The 14,084-nt window shown below is 47.9% G+C and overlaps 1 protein-coding gene and 1 long non-coding RNA gene across 4 annotated transcripts in view; one reads left to right on the top strand and one right to left on the bottom strand.

Moving 5' to 3' along the window:
• Nucleotides 1-1,395: 1,395 nt before the first annotated feature.
• LOC134909735 (uncharacterized) overlaps nucleotides 1,396-14,084 on the bottom strand; it is a 41,354-nt gene continuing 28,665 nt past the window's right edge. The window contains exon 3 of the long non-coding RNA XR_010176014.1: nucleotides 1,396-1,444. This is a non-coding gene — a long non-coding RNA (uncharacterized LOC134909735). The remainder of the gene's footprint in view (nucleotides 1,445-14,084) is intronic.
• LOC134909734 (uncharacterized) overlaps nucleotides 1,428-14,084 on the top strand; it is a 79,651-nt gene continuing 66,994 nt past the window's right edge. For all 3 annotated transcript variants that reach the window (XM_063916942.1, XM_063916941.1, XM_063916939.1), the window contains exon 1: nucleotides 1,428-1,536. The gene's annotated coding sequence lies outside the window, so the exon portion shown is untranslated. The remainder of the gene's footprint in view (nucleotides 1,537-14,084) is intronic.

Here is a 14,084-nt window from a genome sequence, read left to right as displayed (position 1 = left end):
TTGTTTTGTGCATTTGCTCTTTTGTAGGAGTTACAGTATGTCATCACTAGCACATTGCACACCACAGTCTCTATATCAGCTTAATAAACTGACTGTAGAATTGTCAGATTATTGTACCAATGTACCAGTGGTAGCATTACATAGTATGCTCAGGACTGATCACAAGTGTCCCAAATTTATGGCATTATCTATATCCAACTTGGTTGCTTTCTCTCTGGCTTCTCAGTGTGCCAAATTCCTGGTATTAATCCTGACTCGTGTGTGTACTAAACCCTGGGCAATTACTTTGATCACAGTCACTGCTGCTTGTGTGGCCTCCAGCTTTTGGAATTAATTATTGAAAAATAATACTGAAAATATGCTGCCAATACCATTATGATGTACTATAAAATAATTACCTATATATTTGGAGAGTACTGAGGTCATCAGTGTTGTTTTCTTTCAAATTGACACTTGCATGTTATAAAATAGGAATGACATTAGTAATCACCTTGGAGTGTGGTAACCATGCAAGACTATGAGCAGTCTCCTTGTTAATTTCTATCTGCCTTCTAATTGAATATGAGAGTATATTTCAGGGATGGGTTTGGAACAGGGCTGGTTCTAGACCTTGTGGCGCCCAGGGCGAAAGTTTCCTGTGCCCCCCCCCCCCCTGTGCTCCTTGTAGCTGTGCCCCCAGTAGCAGTGCCCCCTATAGTAGTGCCCCCAGTAGCTGTGCCTCTTGTAACTGTGACCCCAGTTGATTTGCACGCTGTAGTTGTGCCCCCAGTAGCTGTGCCCCCCTGTAGATTTGCCCCCAGTAGCTGTGCCCCCAGTAGATTTGCCCCCAGTAGCTGTGCCCCCAGTAGTTGTGCCCCCAGCGTGCCCCCCAGGTAAAATACCGTTGGTGCACGCCGATGGTGCGCGGCCGAAAACAGAGTGTCGGGATCCGTTGGGATTCTGACTGTCGGGTTGCCACTGACAGTGTTCTGATTGCGAGGATCCTGACCGTATCCCTTAGGAATATAAAATTATACATATTAAAGAGATACTATAGAAAGATAGATGGTACTTTTTTATTTAGTTTGCTTTATTATAACACTTATAATACAATGTTCATGAAAGCAAATCAATATTAGGCAGTGCTTAATATTGTCACAATCTTTTCTGTTCCCAGAGCTCTGTAATGAATCTCAGATGTGATGTATAAAGAATGAAAGCTGTTCCTTCCAGCAAAATCATGTTTCTCATTTCCCAATTAATATGCTTTTTTCTTTGTCTTTAATATAATGGCTGCATCCATGCACACATCGTTACTGTGGAAACAGGGTTGTCGTTGATAAGTACTTTGTTATTGAAGGATTATGGTTCATAAGAGGTGTAATGCCCAAATAAAGACTGAGAGACAAGAGGATTTTGATGTATTTCTGTGGACCTCCTCCTCTTGGATTCTCCCGGAACTGTACTATATCGTATGTAAAAGCAGTGAGTGGAACAATGGAAAGAAACGTTATTAATACGTTATTAACAGAACAAGCACCTGAAAGAGCATGACTGGTAAGGCATATCTGTGGTGCTATTATGTGTATTATACGTCTAGCAGTAACAGCTACTGTTCTGACCCAATACTGAAGAATAGGCACATAAAGATATTGCACACATATAATAAAACATTGGTGCATTAGATAGACAGGTATTGGGGGTAGAATAACTTATAAGTAATACAATAATATTGGGTTAGAAAGATAAAAAGTCTGGATTAGATCTACAGGCATACAGTAGGTCCGATTATAGCTTCAGTCAATAAGGTCTACAAACCCACTGAATGAAAGGCAGACAAGAGCTGTTATTAACCTACATTTTAATGAGAAGTTTTTCATACTGTAAAATATGATGATACTAGCTGTTCTACCTACAGTATTCTTTGCACGGGAGTTTCTGATTTTCACGGTTGTAAAAATAAACAAGTGTTAAAAATTTGGTACATTTATTGAGATGTAAATTTGAGATGTCTTAACGTAAGTAAATATTAATCCATGATTCTTGGCGTTACCCGAGGAGCACCCGTAGCAGATACGGTAAAAAGTGACAAGACCAATTTTGTAGTTTATTAAATTCTACACAATCCAAATTTTGATTCAATTGTCAGTTTGGGCGTTATCGTTCACGCAATGCAAGCCATGCATCTGTAATGATGTCATTATGTCATCCCACTTTTCATCCCCTTGGGGAAGGTTTTTTAAAATTCTAATTACGTAGTTTTCCTATTTCCCATCTGAACAATACCTATGTTAAATTAAAGCTTCCTAATATATCGGGAAGTAAGAGAATTAGTGATGAATCAGTCAGTGAGCGAGTGAGTGAGTGAGTGAGTGAGTGAGTGAGTGAGTAAGTGAGTGAGTAAGTAAGGGCTTTCACGTATGTATATATATATATATATATATTAGACCAAGGCGCTCAGCTACCATATAAGTGCATGAGACTGCTGGTCAAAGTGACTTGAAATATTGTTTTTTGTGCTTGTATGACGTGCTCTTCATGGACTTGATTCAGATGGGATCGCAACTTTGATGGTGTCGCAACTGAGCCAATAGACTGCACATGTATCATGGAAACGTGCCAAGGTACCTTTGCAATGCTGCTCGCAATGAGGAATCAGTCGCAGAGTGAGTGACAGGAAAATACTGTTTGGGGGAGTTAATGGGTTGTGTCTGCAAAAATGCAGGCATGCTGTGACCGCTTCTTGGCATGTGACTGAAAGCTCAAATGCATAAAAATGGCGCCAGCTCCCTCAGCCATTCTACTTCGCCACGGAGGCAATCAGAGAGTCGATGTTCCTCACATTTGTGGCTGCGATAGATTATGCACTTGCTGAGGATATTGCAATGGCTTCAGTGGGTATCTCTGTTCACTCGTGGATGGCTGCACATGCGATGCCTCGCAGTTCCATCACTGAAAGCATTACTGCTGCGTTGGCATTGCAACCACATCTGTGCATGTGTGCTATGCCTTCACTGAAAGTTACACATTCCATTGCAAGACATAATTACCAAGGTAATAGGCCTGGCCCTGACAATGAGAGAGTTTTACAGAGAGCAGCTGAATAAAAGGGGTAGTTAGTCCCAATGAGACTACACCTTTTCTATATTCTATTGCAGGACACATAAGTCATGTAAACACAAGTTGCATAACTGCACACTATATAACGGGTGTGCAATAAGTTTCTGGATGCACAAAGAGTAGTATATTTACAAAGTGAACATTACATATTTTCAAAGTATTTGTCAGAGGCAGGGGCGGAACTCCCGGAGGCAGCGGAGTCTGCTGCCGCCGGGCTCCAGTGCTGTAGGGGGCACCTAGATCCAGCCTCCTCCATTGCACTCTGACCGCAGGGCCTTAACTAGGGTAGTGCGGATGGTGTTCAGACCACATTTGCCCTGTGGGCACACCATCCGCAGGCACCCGCCGATGCGTGCGGTACCACGGTTACGCCACTCTACTGTCCTCCCTCCCACCTCCTCCCCCCAGCCAGTCATCTCAATCTGCAATCTTCCACCAAACCACGCCCCCTTGTGACAATCGTGGAAGTTCTTCCCCGCCACACAGAAACAGGACACCGTGACAGGCAGCTGATCATCCTGGTGTCCACACCGCACAGGTCAGCGAATAGCTCCAGGAGTCTGTCCCATTACCTCCCGTCCTTCCCCCTACCCTCACCCACTCTCTCCCATAGCCGTCTCTACAGAGCTGTGCTGGCTGCACTGTTTATAGGGAGTGTGCTGCCGGAGAGCATCAGCCGCAGTCTGCCTGTGCAGGGGAGGAATAGTGGCTGATCACACTGATCGTGCTTCTCCCACTCTCCCTGGATTTGATCCTTTCTTACTGGTTTTCATAGCGGCACCCCATTCATCAATATATTTTTATATTACATAAGGGGGCGTGGCCTCACGGGCCGTGATTAGGCCACGCCCCCAAAAGTGCCCTGCACACTCTGACAAGTCTTCTCTTGGACCTCTTCTCCCATCCCCCTCCCACTATTCCCATGCTGTCAGCAGCAATACTGACGCTGGCATCATAATGGTGATGATCCCAACAGAGGTGAGGTAAGTATTATACCTTGCCCCCCTACCCCTTGCCCTCTGGTACTGCAACCTAACCCTATCCGTCCCCCCTTAGTGCTTAAACCTACGCCCCCCCCCAGTAGTGCCTAACACCCCCTCCATGCAGCCTAACCTGGCATATTGTGCAGTGTAAAGGGTTAGGCAGCTCATTTTAGAATAAAAGCAGTGTTAGTTAAACTGATTATTCTATATTACTGTCTTGTAAAAAAAAATCTGTACAAATCAAAGGTTACTCTTATCTGCTGTCTTTAATTCCTCAACTAAATGTAAGACTGTTGCCTAATAAGCGGCTCTACTGTGGTGCAACATGTATAAGGGACTAACGGACAATACTGTGTGGTACAATGTGAGTAACGGAGACACTACTGTGAGGTGTAATGTGACTAACAGACACTACTGTGTGGTGCAATGTGAGTAACGGATGCTACTGTGTGGTGCAGTGTGAGTAACGGACACTACTGTGAGGTGTAATGTGAGTAACGGACACTACTGTGCGGTGTAATGCGAAAAGTGGACGCTACTGTACAGCGTAATGCGAATAATGGCTGCTACTGTGCGGTGTAATGTGAGTAACGGATGCTACCGTGCTGTGTAATTAAAATAATGGACACTGATTTAGTCAGTGATTTAGTGTAGGGTATAGAGGTGTCAGTGATTTAGTGTAGGGTATAGAGAGACGGGGTCAGTGATGTAGTGGTAGGTATAGAAGGGTAAGTTAAAATACTAATCATTTTTTGTGGGGAGGGGGGCACTCAACATTTATCTTGCCTCCGGGCAACTGAGATGAAGTTACGCCACTGGTCAGAGGAGTCTATGCAAAGTTTCATGCGCTCAAACCACTTGGTGAAGCAGCTGGACCAGTCTAAAGCAGGTATGTCTTCTACACAGGAGCGGTTCTTGGTGCAAGCAAGCAGTACCTGCGCTTGGGGCACTGTGGCCTGGGGGCGCGGCCACAGTCACCCCACAGGCGCCCGCCACCTACCCGTACCCCGCTGCAGCAGACGCCGTGGGCTGTGTGGGCGTCCGCTTCAGCCGGCACACCTGTCAGACGCTAGAGGTCATTATTGACCTCTAGTGTCTGTGCGGCGCTGCTATGGGAGAGACGTCACAACATCTCTCCCATAGAGAGGAGCCGCAGGCGGCCAGATGGAGCAGCAGCAGTGGTCAGGAAGCAGGAGCGGGGCAGTGATAAATATTGTTTGGGGTTTTTTTTATGTGTGTTTGTAAGCGGCTACTAAGGGGCACAGCAACAGGGGGCACAGCAACAGGGGGCAAAACTACTGGGAGCACAGCAACAGGGGGCACAATTACTGGGGCAAATCTACTGGGGGCATACCTACAGGGGGCAAAGCTACTGGGGGCATAGCTACAGGGGGCAAATCAACTGGGGGGCACAACTACTTGGGGCAAATCTACTGGGGGCAAAGCTACTGGGGGCATAACTGTGGCCATGCCCCTCCCCTATGAAGCCACACCCCTATTTTTACCACGCGCCATCAGCACGCACTAACTGTTTTACCACGGGGGGGGGGCACTGGGCGCCACAAGGTGTAGATCCGGCCCTGCTTCTACATGCTGAATGAAAGTCTTCACTGCAGTTTCCAGTGACTCAAAACAAATCCCACACATCTTGTGCTTGATTTGTGGGCACATGGAGGCCAGGTGTGGATTGTACCACGTTCCTGAATGCACTCATGGGCCTGAAAATCCTCCATTTTCCTGGATTTGTGGGCAGGTGCGTTTTGGTGATGGTGAAGGGCACCATGAGTGCAAGTTCTTGAGTGGCATCTGGAAATGGCTTTCTGCATTTGCAGCAATCATTGGTTGATGTACCATTCCTCAGTGATGGTGCGCTGCTGCATGAGTGGTGTGGTAGCTACATCATCAGTCTTGGCCACAAAAACATTCACCATCTGCTTGGCCACACTGCACTCAAATCAGAACATCTGTGGCGGCGCACCTCCAACTGGGGTTTACTGAACTGACTGTTGTTTGGTGTCATGTTCGATTCTGTAGATCCAGGATTCATTGCCACTGATGATCTCCCAGACAAAATTTGAGCGACCACCATCAAACCTGGTCAGCATGTTGTGGCACCAAGTCATCCGAGCCTCCTCCTGCTTTCGAATCAGCTGATGGAGCACCCAGCATGCAGAAACCTTGCTCAGGCCAAGCTTTTCTTGGAGCATCAAGTGGATGTATCCCAATGAGAAGCCTAGCTCCTCTAACTGGGCCATGGTCACCCTGGTGTCCATTTCAACTATGGCTTGCATGGCAACAATGTTGTCCTCTGTGATGGCGGATACAGGTAGGCCGCAGCATTCCTCATCTTCCAGGGACAGTCTCCTGCACCTACATTCTGCAAACACAGTGGTTTTGGATGGTACTTCCTCCACAAAAGTGGCTCGCAGGCAGTCAGAACACTCCTGCTTTCACAGACCACTCTTGTAGTCTTAGAAGTCCATGGCTCTCCAGTGGCATCTTTTGAGCTCCATAGTGAGTTTGTGAAGGAAGTGAACATGCTGACTTCTTCGGTGTACGGTGCTGCTTAAATACGGTTAAATACGGTTCTGCGCTTTGGCATTTCAAAAGAACTTTAGTCAGAGATTACAGTTCACAACCAGACAGTCAGATTATGTCTACTCTACTTATACTCTGTATATCCAGAAACTTATTGCACACCCCTCGTATATGGCTATATTTTACACAAGTGCCATCACTATTCTCCAAATATATTTGAAGTCACTGCTCACACAATACAGGAATACATTTTACATGAGTTTTTTCATATATTCGTATCACTTCCCATGTATCTTTATTCATTACTTGACCATGGGTTGTCCATCATCTGCAGCAATGCTAAGGCAGGTAGTGCCAGTGGTATGCATTTCAGCTGTACAGTAAAGCTGTACTGCACATTGGTGTTATGAATGTTATCTGTACTGTAGGCTGGGGTAAGTGTGGGAACTGTACTGTATACAGCAGATAAAAGGGTGTTGTGCTGTAGCGATCCAGTCTGAATTAGGCCCTTGGTCTGTCTTTTTGCGTTAGAATGGGCCCAATGCTGAGTTTGATGGGATTAAGGTGTATGTCTTGCCTTATTACGTGCACAGAAACAAATGTGTATATTCACCATTGTGCAACAGAGTTGTATACATCTTGTGGAAAAGGCCGCCCCTTATACATATACTTGGATTGCTACTTGTCATCATCATCATCAGTTCTCACTTGCTATAAACAAAGTGCCTGGACACAGGCGTAATGGCTATGGGGCAATTCAGAGTTGCTCGCAGCAGCAAATTTGTTAGTAGTTGGGCAAAACCATGGCCCTCATTCCGAGTTGTTCGCTCGGTAAAAATCTTCGCATCGCAGCGATTTTCCGCTTAATGCGCATGCGCAATGTCCGCACTGCGACTGCGCCAAGTAAATTTGCTATGTAGTTAGGATTTTTACTCACGGCTTTTTCATCGTTCTGGCGATCGTAATGTGATTGACAGGAAATGGGTGTTACTGGGCGGAAACAGGCCGTTTTATGAGCGTGTGGGAAAAAACGCTACCGTTTCCGGAAAAAACGCAGGAGTGGCCGGAGAAACGGGGGAGTGTCTGGGCGAACGCTGGGTGTGTTTGTGACGTCAAACCAGGAACGACAAGCACTGAACTGATCGCAGATGCCGAGTAAGTCTGAAGCTACTCAGAAACTGCTACGAGGTGTGTAATCGCAATATTGCGAATACATCGTTCGCAATTTTAAGATGCTAAGATTCACTCCCAGTAGGCGGCAGCTTAGCATGAGCAAATCTGCTAAAATTCACTTGCGAGCGAACAACTCGGAATGAGGGCCCATGTGCACTGCAGGTGGGGCAGATATAACAGAGAGAGTTAGATTTGTGTGGGTTATATTGTTTCTGTGCAGGGTAAATACTGGCTGCTTTATTTTTACACTACAATTTAGATTTCACTTTGAATACACCCCACCCAAATCTAACTCTCTGCACATGTTACATCTGCCCCCCTGCAGTGCACATGGTTTTGCCCAACTGCTAACAAATTTGCTGCTCTGAATTAGGCCCTATGTCCAGCTCTGAATGGTCCACATTTTGTATCAGAATGCAATCACTGAATTTTGCCTAGGTGATGACTTTCCATAATAGCCCAGTTACGCCTTTTAACCACTTGCCTGGCATGGTCGCATCAGATGCGACCATGCCTGCAAGTGCTCTATCTGACCTGGTTGCACAGGATGCGACCAGTCAGATAGAGAGTGTTAGCAGTGGCAGGGAAGAGAAACTTTACTCCGCTGCTGCTGTCCCTCTGCCTCCCTGCACTCTACCCCCACTGATTGCCGTGCTGCCAATCATTGCTGATCAGTCAGCACGGCAGGACCCCCCCTCCAGTGGCTGCAGACAATGGCAGCCGCTGGGGAGTGTAAATTAACTCTCCCAAGCCACCCCCAGACCCCTCTTGTATACCTGGAGGCTGTCCCGGCTTTCAAAAAGAAAGACGCGATGTTCCTGATGTTCCGATGGTCGCGATGATCCTGATCGATGTTTCGATGTATGGAAAAAATAATTTATATATATATAAAATATACTTTTTTTTTTTTTAACTAACATCATTCGGGATAGGGTTAAATTCATGTTCTTCACCTAATTAACTCATACAAAACTAGTGATGAGCGGGTTCGGTTCCTCGGAAACCGAACCCCCCCGAACTTCACCCATTTTACACGGGTCCGAGGCATACTCGGATTCTCCCGTATGGCTCGGGTAACCCGAGCGCGCCCGAACGTCATCATCCCGCTGTCGGATTCTCGCGAGATTCGGATTCTATATAAGCAGCCGCGCGTCGCCGCCATTTTCACTCGTGCATTGGAAATGTTAGGGAGAGGACGTGGCTGGCGTCCTCCCCGTTATTGTTGAACTTGATTGTGCACTATTGCTTAATTGTGGGGAGGGCTGGGGAGCAGCTGTATACTATAGGAGGAGTACAGTGCAGACTTTTGCTGATCAGTGACCACCAGTTATCCGTTCTCTGCCTGAAAAAAATGCTCCATATCTGTGCTCAGTGTGCTGCATATATCTGTGCACACACTGCTTAATTGTGGGACTGGGGAGCAGCTGTATTATATAGCAGGAGTACAGTGCAGAGTTTTGCTGACAGTGACCACCAGCAGGGCCGGCTCCAGGCATGTTCGACTGGAGCGGCCGCGCGGGGCGCCACTCTTTTAGGGCGCCGCACGCTGCGGCCGCCATATTCCTGCCTGGAGCCAGCCTTCAAACTGTGTGTGTGTGCGCGCAGCGCGCTGTGCGGCGCCGGCGTCTGACGTTAGACGCCGGCGCCGCGCAGCGCAGACGGAATCGTTCATCCGTCCAGCCGCCCGCCCGCCTGCCTGCCTGCCTGGGCCCACAGCAGTACTCCCCCTCCCGGCTCCCAGCACCGCAGTCCGCAGTGACAATGCCATGCAAGTTAAAATCTGCACTGTGGGGGCATTATATATCTGGCACTGTGGGGGCATTATGTTTATTCATGTGGGGGCATATCTGCACTGTGGGGGCATTATATATCTGGCACTGTGGGGGCATTATATATCTGGCACTGTGGGGGCATATCTGCACTGTGGGGGCATTATATATCTGGCACTGTGGGGGCATAGCTGCACTGTGGGGGCATTGATTCTTGCACTGTGGGGGCATATCTGCACTGTGGAAGCATTATATATCTGGCACTGTGGGGGCATATCTGCACTGTGGGGGCATTATATATCTGGCACTGTGGGGGCATAGCTGCACTGTGGGGGCATTGTTTCTTGCACTGTGGGGGCATATCTGCACTGTGGGGGCATTATATATCTGGCACTGTGGGGGCATATCTGCACTGTGGGGGCATTATATATCTGGCACTGTGGGGGCATATCTGCACTGTGGGGGCATTATATATCTGGCACTGTGGGGGCATAGCTGCACTGTGGGGGCATTATGTTTCTTGCACTGTGGGGGCATATCTGCACTGTGGGGGCATTATGTATCTGGCACTGTGGGGGCATATCTGCACTGTGGGGGCATTATATATCTGGCACTGTGGGGGCATAGCTGCACTGTGGGGGCATTATGTTTCTGGCACTGTGGGGGCATATCTGCACTGTGGGGGCATTATGTATCTGGCACTGTGGGGGCATATCTGCACTGTGGGGGCATTATATATCTGGCACTGTGGGGGCATATCTGCACTGTGGGGGCATTATATATCTGGCACTGTGGGGGCATAGCTGCACTGTGGGGGCATTATGTTTCTGGCACTGTGGGGGCATATCTGCACTGTGGGGGCATTATGTATATGGCACTGTGGGGGCATATCTGGCACTGGGGGCATTAATGTATCTGACACTGTGGGGGGCAATAATGCATCTGGCACTGTGTGGGCACTTATGCATCTGGCAATATGTGGGCATTTATGTATCTGGCACTGGGGGGATTTATGTATCTGGCCCTGTGGTGGCATATCTGGCACTGTGCGGGCATTTTTATATATGGCACAGTGGGGACATATCTGGCACTGTGTGGGCATTTTTATATCTGGCACTGTGTGGGCACTTATGTATCTGGCACTGCGGGGGCATCATGTATCTGGCACTGTGGGGGGCATATCTGCACTGTGGAGGCACTTATGTATCTGGCACTTTGGGGGCATTTATGTATCTGAACTGTGGGTGCATATCTGGCACTGTGTGGCCATTTATGTAGCTGGCACTGCTGGGGGGCATGTCACGTGTAGCTGGCACTGCTGGGGGGCATGTCATGTAGTGTTCCCGCTAGGCGTCTGTGGCTAGGCAATGTGTCTCAGTGCTGTGCCTGGCGCAAAGTGTATAGGAGGTTCTACCTGGTGCAGTGTGTATTAGCTGCACTACTGTGTGGTGTAATGCAAATTGCCACTATTATGTGGCCACGTACCTTCCCCACGAAGTAACTCCCATTAATTTTTGCTGCGCGCCTTCGGCGCGCACTGTCCATGCTTTGACATATAGGTGTGGGAACAACAAGCAGTATGTACATCATTTTGCCCTCCTAACTTAAAAATGTGCCCTCCCTGTGATCAGCACCATGCCCTAAAAAGTGAACACTATCCTGTGTAGCTGGCACTACTGGGGGGCATGTCATGTGTAGCTGGCACTGCTGCGGGGCATGTCATGTGTAGCTGGCACTGCTGCGGGGCATGTCATGTGTAGCTGGCACTGCTGGGAGGCATGTCATGTCTATCTGGCACTGCTGGGAGGCATGTCATGTCTATCTGGCACTGCACATTATGTGTATCTGGCACTATACTGGAGACATTGGCCCTCATTCCGAGTTGTTCGCTCGCAAGGCGAATGTAGCAGAGTTACACACGCTAAGCCGCCGCCTACTGGGAGTGAATCTTAGCTTCTTAAAATTGCGACCGACGTACGCGCAATATTGCGATTACAAACGAGTTAGCAGTTTCAGAGTAGCTCCAGACTTACTCTGCCTGTGCGATCATTTCAGTGCTTGTCGTTCCTGGTTGACGTCACAAACACACCCAGCGTTCGCCCAGGCACTCCCACCGTTTCCCCGGCCACTCCTGCGTTTTTTCCGGAAACGGTAGCGTTTTCAGCCACACGCCCCTGAAACGCCGTGTATCCGCCCAGTAACACCCATTTCCTGTCAATCACATTACGATCGCCGGAGCGAAGAAAAAGCCGTGAGTAAAAATACTTTCTTCATAGTAAAGTTACTTGGCGCAGTCGCAGTGCGAACATTGCGCATGCGTACTAAGCGGATTTTCACTGCGATGCGATGAAAAATACCGAGCGAACAACTCGGAATGAGGGCCATTGTGTGTAAGGAACACTACTGTGGCTATGTGTAAGGCTGCTAATTGTGTGAAAATATTTTTACAGTTTGATGATATGAAGTTACGAGTCCACGCCCACTTTTCCAGAGGCCACACCCACTTTTCCGGGAGCGCGCGCGCCTTCGGCGCGCGCATGGGGGGGGGGGGGGCGCTTTTACATTTTCTCGCTCAGGGTGCTAGTAGGCCTGGAGCCGGCCCTGACCACCAGTATACGTTGTCTGCCTGAAAAACACTCCATATCTGTGCTCAGTGTGCTGCTTTATTGTGGGGACTGGGGACCACCAGTATAATATTATATAGGAGGAGTACAGTGCAGAGTTTTGCTGACCAGTGACCACCAGTATATAATAATATATAGCATTACGGTACAGTAGGCCACTGCTGTACCTACCTCTGTGTCGTCATTAAGTATACTATCCATCTAGATTCTATACCTGTGGTGCATTTCCGTTGTGCAGTTTGCTGACACAGTGACCACCAGTATATATAGCAGTACGGTACGGAAGGCCACTGCTGTACCTACCTCTGTGTCGTCATTAAGTATACTATCCATCTACATTCTATACCTGTGGTGCATTTTAGTTTTGCAGTTTGCTGACACAGTGACCACCAGTATACTATATATAGCAGTACGGAAGGCCACTGCTGTACCTACCTCTGTGTCGTCATTAAGTATACTATCCATCTACATTCTATACCTGTGGTGCATTTTAGTTTTGCAGTTTGCTGACACAGTGACCACCAGTATACTATATATAGCAGTACGGTACGGAAGGCCACTGCTGTACCTACCTCTGTGTCGTCATTAAGTATACTATCCATCTACATTCTATACCTGTGGTGCATTTTAGTTTTGCAGATTGCTGACAGTGACCACCAGTATATATAGCAGTACGGTACGGAAGGCCACTGCTCTACCTACCTGTTAGGATCTCCTGCTCTGTGCTGCCACGTCGCCATGGCAACCGGGAGGCAAGTGTTAGCGAAGTAACCTGAGCGCAGCTGATACTCCGGTCTGGGTTTTTACTGTGTAGTGGTTACAGGCTCTGTGCACGGCAGGGAATCCGGCGCTGATTTTGTGCTCACAGTCTGTGAGGTCTGAGTGGGGCGTGGACAGCACCTGCTATATAAACCATCCTCTCAGGCTAGGCAAATGCTGCTGAATCTTTGTTTGTTAGTCAGTTCCAGAGAGTTAGCTAGTACTGTGTGACTTTGTATTTACTTGTTGCTTACTGCGAATAGGCCTTGGGATTCGGTACTTCATTCTGCCAATCCGGACCTAGCAGTAAGACTGGAGTCAGTTGTTTGACCTGCTGGGGTTCTTTTGCTATTCTGTGAACCCAGCAGGTTTGTAGCTGTACTCTCAGACCTGCTTGCTTAATCCTCCCTCACTGTGCAAGGCGTCCAGGTGTCAGTTTAGTGGCAGTAAGCTGAACCTGTGCCCTGCAAGTGGGGGTTAGGATTGTGGATACTCTCCTTGTGTCTATATTTCTATCTCTGACCAAGGAGTTTATTCCCACACCCGTTGGTAACCCTTTGGGGTTTTTTCTGTTGCTCTTAGCAACATCATTTCAGGTGCTCCACATGTTAAATCACTACACATCGCTCTATTCCATCTGAGCATTCCTGACACTAGGGAGACACCCAATTCCTGAGCCTTTGGGCTTCTCCGTTCACTTTGTGTTTATTAGTTATTCCATCACCTCCTGTGTATGTTATGTTATACTGTCTGTGAGTTCGTTTGCTTCGCTTCCCTCTCTGTTCATACACCGGTATACTCCTGTTAGCACTGGTGTGCGTAACATATTCAGCAGCCTTACTCCTGTTGAAATTTTGTGGGAATATGGAGCATACCCCTCAAAATACTTTGCAACAGGTGGTCGATCAGGTGCAGGTCCTGACTCGACAATTTAATGAGATGTCCATTAAAATGAACACCCCGCAGGCCGCTAGTGGAGCTCCCGCAGCAGCAGCGGCAAGTTCAGGGGTTAAGGAGCCGAAAGTAAATCTCCCGGATCGTTTTTCTGGAGATCGCTCGCAGTTCTTTTGTTTTAAGGAGAGCTGTAAGCTATATTTCAGGCTTAGGCCCCAGTCTTCTGGGTCGGAGATTCAGCGGGT

This window comes from Pseudophryne corroboree, chromosome 4, assembly GCF_028390025.1.
Source record: "Pseudophryne corroboree isolate aPseCor3 chromosome 4, aPseCor3.hap2, whole genome shotgun sequence".
Taxonomy (NCBI): Eukaryota; Metazoa; Chordata; class Amphibia; order Anura; family Myobatrachidae; genus Pseudophryne; species Pseudophryne corroboree.
This window is presented reverse-complemented; position numbering and strand designations above follow the sequence as displayed.